The 8,670-nt window shown below is 42.5% G+C and overlaps 1 pseudogene; it reads left to right on the top strand.

Moving 5' to 3' along the window:
• Positions 1 to 1,372: 1,372 nt before the first annotated feature.
• LOC102534624 (tubulin alpha-1A chain-like) lies at positions 1,373 to 5,392 on the top strand (annotated as a pseudogene).
• Positions 5,393 to 8,670: the final 3,278 nt, after the last annotated feature.

Here is an 8,670-nt window from a genome sequence, read left to right as displayed (position 1 = left end):
ATTCTTCTGGTCATTAAGAAGGATGGGACCTACAGACTAGTCCAAAATTTAAAAATCATAAAGGAGGCTGTAGTGCCTCTTCATCCAGTGGTTCCAAATCCCTGTCTATTACTAAAAACATACCTCCAGTAGCCCAGTGGTACACTGATATAGATCTAAAGATGCTTTCTTCTGTATACAACATAGTCCCCAATCCCAATAATTATTTGCCTTTCAGTTGGACTCACTTAATGGGTATCAATGTCAGCTGACCTGGACAGCATTATCGCAGGGGTTTAGCATTATCACACAGCCCTCATTTCTTTGGGCTAGCTTTGGCCCAAAATTTACAGGACTTACAGCTCAAAAAAGGAACTATTCTCCAACATGTAGATGACTTACTTATCTGTTCCCTTACTCAATAACAGGCCATTCAGCATACAATCCAAACTCTTGACTTCTTGATCAAGGCAGGATATAAAGTTTCCAGGTCAATGGCCAAAATGGTCATACAAGATGTAACTTATTTAGCAGTTGTTCTGACTCCTGGAAACCATAGAGTTTCCCCAAACAAATTCAGGGAATCTTAGAACTCTCTAATCCCACTACTCAAAAACAGCTCAGGATATTTCTTGGACTAACAGGTTACTGTAGGCTTTGATCTATAGCTCAACCACTATATGACAGCTTAAAGAGTAAGGATGACTCAGTACCTCTCCAGTGGGGTCCTTCTCAACAGGAAACAATGGAAAAATTTAAAAATCTCCTAGTATTTCCATCCTTGGGGCTTCCATATCCCACAAGACCCTTCCAGTTATACGTTCATGAGAGAGGAGGAATAGACTTGGGACCCACACCCAATGGCTGGGTCATACCCAACAGCCCATGAGATACCTCTCCAAGCATCTAGATCCCAATGCTCAAGGCTGACCTTCCTGCCTAAGAGTGTAGGGGGCCCTCTCCACTCTCCTGGAGGAAGCCTTTAAGTTAAATCTGTGGATCTCTATACAAGTATACGCTAACCACAAAGTTTCTGATCTTTTAAAAGGCAAGGGTCATTTCTGGCTCTCAAACACTCAAAAACTCAGATGTCACTGTCTCCGTTTGAGGGACACTCAATTCTGCCACACTATTACCATCACCAGGTGGGTATCTTCCCTTTCACCTAAGCCATGAGATCCTATCCATTTCTCTAGGAGCTAGAACAGATCTCACTGACTAAGCCCTGGAAAACCTTGATGATATCTGGTTCACAGAGAGCAGCCACATCTTCTCGTGAACCTCTTAGGAATCTGAGACTGCTTTGCAAGCAACACTCCAATTGAATCTTCAAATAGCTATACAACTAGGTAATCAACCAATCAGCCAAGATAGCTTTTATACAAGCCCCTCGATGTACACTGACCCTTTGCTCACCACCTTCCCAGGGACATCCAGTAAGTCTGGGACCCTAATGAGCCCCAACATCACCCCAGGTCAGCAGGAAGTAGTTAGAGCAGCTGTTATCCTCTACATCCCCAAAATTTGGAGTCCTATGACTAGAGGGGTTAATGTTAGGTAGCTTAAGTGTAAATGAGCACTGGGAAGGGGGAGAGGAAGGGGAAAGGAATAACCCAGAGCACAGGGAACCTGAGTTGTCAATTAATCAATCAATCAATCACAAAACAAGGGTATAAAACAGGAAAAACAAAGGAACAACACCATTTTTCCTCTCTTGAATTGGCCTGTTCCCAACTTTTGGGAGTGTACTGTCTTCCACTTTTTTTTATTTTTTTACTTCACTAATGAAAAAATCTTTCTTATATCATGCTTTTTGACTCTCTTCAAAAATTCTTTTTTTTTAGGTGATTAAGAACGAGGTAATTTTTATTACATTTTTCCCAATAACACAACATTCTATTCTTCTTGCAATAGGATGAAATTGGGAACATTTATTATAATATCAAGGCTATGACTGGATTGCTGTATTTGAAAATGTTATGCATCAAACCAAATGTGATCTAAGAACTTTAAGGAACTAAGTAAACTTTAAGGACCCAATTCTTACAAAGTGACCCTTGGAAAATCTGGCCTGAACTTAGCTTATGGGGTTTCACAAGTTAGAAGTCAGTAAGGAGAGTCACTTTCAGGAAGGCCCAGGAACCACAGAATATGTGGGTAATGTAGGCAAGTTCAGGAAACTGGTCAAGATGGCAGAGTGGCCAGTACTCAAACTTGCTTCTCCTCTTGACTACAACAAAACTGCAACTGAATGTTGAACAAACATCAAAAAAAAAAGACTGGAATCTAGCAAAAAAGATTTTCTGCAACTGGAAACATAAAGGGGAAAAACAGTAAGATGGTAGGAGGGGTGTGCTCAAGATATAATTGGGCCCCATATCCTCTAAGGGGGTGACCCACAAAGTGAAGATTTGTTAAGTTGCAGAGGCCATCCCACTGGAGTGAGATCTTTAAGCCCCCTGACAGTCTTCCCAGTTCAGGTCCTGGTGTTGGGAAGAGAAGGAAACCCCAGGATATCTAGTTTCCAAGGCCAGTGGGGCTTGCCTCTGGGAGCCCCACAGGACTGGGAGAAACAGAGGCTCCACTTGAGAAGCATATGTGGAAACTCACATGCATGAGGTTCAAGAGCAGAGGCAGTGATTTCATAGCAAACTGTGCCAGACCTACCTGCTGGAAATGATAGATCTCCTGGGGACTTGGGGGATGTCTGGGGCTCACCCAGGGGACACAAAACTAGTGGCAGTCATTCTGGGAGTATTCATCAATATGAGCTTTCCTGGAGAATGACATCTTGATTGAATCATCCACTCCAAGATGGAACCACACCCAACAGCCTGTAGGGAAGCCTCAGGCCAAACAAAATACAGGGTGGGGACACAGCCACACCCATCAGCATACTTCCTAGGCCACAAAGGCCTCTAGATACAACCCTACCCACCAGAGGTCTGGGACCAAGTTTCACACAGCAGTGGGTAGGCATTGGCTTCTCCTACTAGGAAACCTGCATAAGCCTCTAGTCCAACCTTGTCAACTGGGACAGATACCAGAAATAAGAAAACAACAATCCCAATGCCTGTGTAAGGAATCCACAAACACATAGAAAGATAGATGATATGAGACAGCAGAAGAATATCTACCAGTTTAAGGCACAATATAAAATCCCAGAAGAAGAAACAAGTGATGAAAAGATAAGCAATTTATTTGAGAGTTTAAAGTAATAATGTTGAAGATGTTCAGAGAACTCAAGAGGAGTATAGATGCACAGAACGAAGGTTTTCAGCAAAGAGATGGAAAATAAAAAGAATATTCAGAGTTGAAATAAATAACACACTAGAAGTAACCAAGAATAGACTAAATGAGTCTCTTAGAAGTACGGACCAATGAGCTAGAAGACAGATGAGTGGAATGAACCTAAATATAAAACAGAAACAGATTCACAGACATAGAATATAAACTTATGGTTGCCAGGGTAGAGCGGGGTGGAAAGGGATAGATTGGAAGTTTGAGATTTTAGATAGTGACAGGAATATAACTGCTCTAAAATATAAAATCTAGTAAAAAAAAGACTATTTGAGGAATGTATACAAAAGTGGAATTCACCTCAATCGACAGGTATTGTAGACAAAAGCTAGTGTAAACTCCTGGTTTGGCTTCATAGCATCCAGAGGGTTTTAAATGTCTAATCTCAGGCTCCTTATGAAAAGTTTCAGCAAAGCAAACTCTAGAGACCATGTGGTCAGTCATTATTCCTGCTGTACTTACATAAATAATCAGACTAAATTTAATGAGACTGGACTTATTTTGCAAACAAATTTGTCTATGATTCTCTCTGATAGAAGAGGTGGTGACAATAGAGGTAAAATTTTGTTTCAATGGAAAACCATGATGTACACTTCTGGGTCTCATCAATCACTTCTTGGCAGTCCTTGACAAATGCTGGATTATTGTAGTTAACTCCAAAATCTGACTAAAACTCCCCAAATTAGCATTTCCAATTCTTTTCCCTTAAGACTAGGAATCATTGGGAAGTAAAACTGCCCAAAAAGAAATGAAAAGGACACAAATGAACTTATTTACAAAACAGAGACTGACTCACAGACATTTACAACAAGCTTATGGTTACCTGGGTGGGGAAGGAGGTGGTGATGGATAAATTGGGAGTTCGGGATTTGTAGATACTAACTACTATATATAAAATAGATAAACAACATGTTTCTACTGTATAGCACAGGGAACTATATGCAATAACTTGTAATAAAATATAATGAAAAAATATATATACACACATATATATGTATATACCTGAAACTCTATGCTGTACACCAGAAATTAACAGCATTGTAAATTGACTATACTTCAGTTAAAAAAATTATTACAGGCAGGTTCTCTTACATTGATTGCCTAAGAGTCACGCTGTAAGAAGCAACAAACTTCTTCCTCTCTGCTATCTGCTCAGTAGCTGCAAAAGAGCAACTTTTCCTGAGCGCATCTCCATCCATGTCGGCCAGGCTGGTGTCCAGATTGGTAATGCCTGCTGGGAGCTCTACTGCATGGAACATGACATTCAGCCCAATGGCCAGATGCCAAGTGACAAGACCATTGTGGGAGGAGATGACCCTTCAATAACTCCTTCAGTGAAACAGGTGCTGGCAAACATGTGCTCAGGGCAGTGTTTGTAGACCTAGAAACCACAGTTATTGATGAAGTTCACACTGGCACCTGCCACCAGGTCTTCCACCCTGAGGAGCTCATCATAGGCAAAGAAGATGCTGTCAATAACTATGCCCATGGTCACTATACCATTGGCAAGGAGATCGTTGACCTCGTCTTGGACCAAATCTGGAAAATGGCTGACTAGTTAACAGGTCTTCAGTGCTCCTTGGTTTTCCACAGCTTCAGTGGGGGAACTGGTTCTGGATTCACCTCCCCACTGATGGGAATTCTGTCAATTATGGCAAGAAGTCCAAATTGGAGTTCTCCGTGTACAAAGACCCCCAGGTTATCACAGCTGTAGATGAGCCCTGCAACTCCATCCTCACCACCCACACCACCCTGGAGCACTCTGATTGTGCCTTCATTGTAGAAAATGAAGCCATGTACAACATCTGTGATGGAAACCACGACATCGAACTCCAAACCTACACTAACCTGCATATGCTGATAGGTCAAGTTGTGTCCTCTGTCACTGCTTCCCTGAGATTTGATGGTGCCCTGAATGTTGATCTGACAGAATTCCAGGTCAACCTGGTGCCCTGTCCTCACATTCACTTCCTTCTGGATCCATTTGCCACTGTCATCTCTGCTGAGAAAGCCTACAATGAACAGCTTTCTGTATCAGAGGTCACCTGTGCTTACTTTTTGAGCCAGCCATGCCATCCAGATGGTGAACTGTGACCATCACCATGGTAAATAGGTGGCTTGCTGCCTGTTGTACCATGGTGATGTGGCTCAGAAATATGTCAATGCTGTCACTGCCACCACCAAGACCAAACAAACCAAATAGTTTGTGGACTGGTGCCCCAGTGGCTTCAAAGTTATCATTAATTACTAGCCTCCAACAGTGGTACCTGGTGGAGATCTGCCCAAAGTACAGCAAGCTGTGTGCATGCTCAACAAGACCACAGCCATGGCTGAGGTCTGAGTTTGCCTGGACCACAAATCTGACCTGATGTAAGACAAGCATGCATTTGTTCACTGGTACATCAGTGAGGGCATGGAGGAAGGAGAGTTTTCTGAGGCCCATGAGGACATGGCTGCCCTTGAGAAGGATTATGAAGAAGTTGGCATAGATTCTATTGAAGGAGAGGGAGAAGAAGAAGGGAACGAATAGTAAAGTTAAAATATAACAAAGGTGCTGGTTTTTCAGGGAAGCTTAATCTGTTTTAAACGTTGAGAAGTTGTGATCTGATCAGTTAATTTGTATGTAGCAGTGTATATCCTCATATAGAATTACTGATCTATGCTTTAAAACACAATGCTTTGTTACAGAGACAATCTATCCAGTTCTCTGATGGATTTGAATAAAGTATTATCTGTTTAAAAATTACAAATAAGAGGCCTGATAAGGATGAGTTGGTTGACCAAACTTTAATTAGACCCTTGAAATTTCTCCTAGGCCCATATGGGTACCTCCTTGTAAAATCCCTAGCAAAAATTCTGCTGAGAGTGTTTTGCATGAGTCCTTCATCCCCCAGGTCTGATCACCCTCAATATCTAATTAGGTTTCTCATATTCCCTCCTCACCAGCAGGTAATGTCTGATCAGTCTGACTCATCTTCAGCAAAAATCCCATATGTTGGTTTATGAAGAAATTCCCTTGTCCTTGGTGGTTCCTATTAGTAATACACCATCCAGTGACCCCCCGCCCCACTGAGCTCCTATGATATAAATTCCCTCTTCCCAATTCTCTATTCTTCATTAAGCCAAGCTCTATATTGAGGTCTCTTTTTCATTATTAATATAGTTCTGAATAAATATGTTTTTACCACATTAAATACTCTTCAGGTATGGCTGTCCTGTGACAGTAATAAGAATCACCCAATATAGTGCAGTAACTCCCCTCTTTGCCTGTTGACACAGAGGCGTGTGGAGCACAATGTGGCTGGGGGTCAGTCTTAATCTCCACTCAGAAGAATCGATGTTCTGTCTCCTAGCTGAAACATCCCTTCACCTGGAACTACAAAGTCTATGTCGGCAGATTTTAATGTCATGAAAGGGAAAAACATATTTCTAAGAGTACTACAGAATGTGATGCCCCTACCATTTTCATTCCTTCATTTCTGGACCTATTAACAGCCCCGTTACAGGAAGCTGATTCAGGACACAGACAACCTCCTGAAGAAACTTTCCACAGCCCTGCAATATACTGCCACCTTCCTGAGTGCCACTGAGACTGAGTCTTCAAAAGGCCCTTCCCCTGTTGTATCTATCCAGCTGCTTCAGGATAGTGGTGAACAGGATGAGATGGTGGATTCAATGGGTATGCACCCCTTGACTCACTTCTTTTGCTGTGAGGCAAGTTCCTTGAACTGAAGCAATCCTACATGGAATACTATGAGAACAGATAAAGCATCTTTAAGTCCACACTGTAGTTTTGGCAACAGTATGAATGCAGTCCAAGCAAATTGAGACCCGCAGTAAGTGTCTGTTTCAACAAGGCTAAAATGATGCCCCTTCCATGATGAAAGCATCCTTATGTAACCAACAGGCCATCAGGGTTCTGTCTGAAGACCCCCTGGAACATGCCACATGAGCAACCCAGTGCTGCTGCCCACTTTTGGCAGAGCAGGCACTTAGCCATGGCGAAAGGAAGCCCATACTGGTGAGCACATGCATGACCTCCATCACTACCACCACAGCCACCTTTTTCATGAGCCCTCTGGGCAAGGACTGGTATGGCAGAGTAAGAGGTTGACTGATACGCACAGAATGTGTCATCCTCTCTGCTTGATTGTTGAAATCTTCCTCTTCTGGGTTCAAACCCTGGTGAGCGTTTACATGGGACACACATATCTTATTGTTTTCTCTGCCAATTGAGAGAAGTATATCCACATAACTCTTCCCCAAAGTTCAGTGTTACCAGTTTTCCAATTGTGTCCCTTTAAAGTCCCTTTGGCCTGACCATCAAGCCAAACCATTCCCTACAGCCCCAAATCATTATATAATCACACTTCAGGCCATTTTATCTTTCAAACAATATGCACAAGCAGGTTCACTGACTGCCTGAAGTTCTGAATAGTGGGATGCTCAGTGTCCATTCTCGCTGTCCTTCAGTGAAGCCCCAGGAAGAGGCTATAACACTACAGCTCTACACTTTCAGGTGATGCCTCTATGTGGTGCAAATTCATCAGTAACCAGGCTTGAGTCTTTTCTTCCTGTGTCAAGGGGCAAAAGGGAACCCCACATTATGGGACACAGGTATGGATGGGAAATGACACATCCCCCTGTCACTTATGTGAACCTTCCTGGCCTGTCTGGGCCCAATCATATATGTACCACTCCCATTTGATGTAGGAGTGCTGCTGTGCCTGTCCAACTTTAAGACTTGTTGAGTCAGATAACACTTGGGCAGCCACAGTCAAATAATGTCTTGGTGGCTCATGGTTAAATATTCAGTCTCTGATGAGGACAAGCCACAGAGCAAAAGTTGCTTCTTAAAAGGAGAGTATTAATTGGAGTATGATAGCTGGGTCTTGCTCTAAAATCCTAATCATCTGTGCTGTGATTTACCTGTGGGCTGCCAAAGGCTTCAAATAGCTTCCCTGTGAATCAATGGAAATTCAAGAGCCATTTGGTCTGCTGGGTTATGTGGTCCAAGTGGTAGAATGGCTTGTACAGCATCCTGGACCCATTACAGAGCCCTCTCTTCTCCCCCCACCACACTGCGCTCAAAATTAGTAGCTTCCTGTCACTTGATACGTGGGACAGGTTAACATATCCAAATGATGAATATGTTGCTCTTAAAATCAAAATGCCCACTGGGTGTTATGCCTTTTAGTTTAAAAAAGGATACTGATAAAAGAATTTGCCTTTTACCTTAAAAAGTGTATCTGGACATGCCCCAACACCTTTTGGCTCCCTAGAGATGACACTGAAGCAGAAGCTTCTGGACTTTTATTGGAATTTAATCTCCACCATCTGACATCAAATGTCTTACCATTAAGTCTAGAATAGTTGCTGGTCTTCCTCTCT

This window comes from Vicugna pacos, chromosome 27, assembly GCF_048564905.1.
Source record: "Vicugna pacos chromosome 27, VicPac4, whole genome shotgun sequence".
Lineage (NCBI taxonomy): Eukaryota > Metazoa > Chordata > Mammalia > Artiodactyla > Camelidae > Vicugna > Vicugna pacos.
Note: the sequence above shows the minus strand (reverse complement) of the source record. Positions and strands in the feature narration are given on the sequence as shown.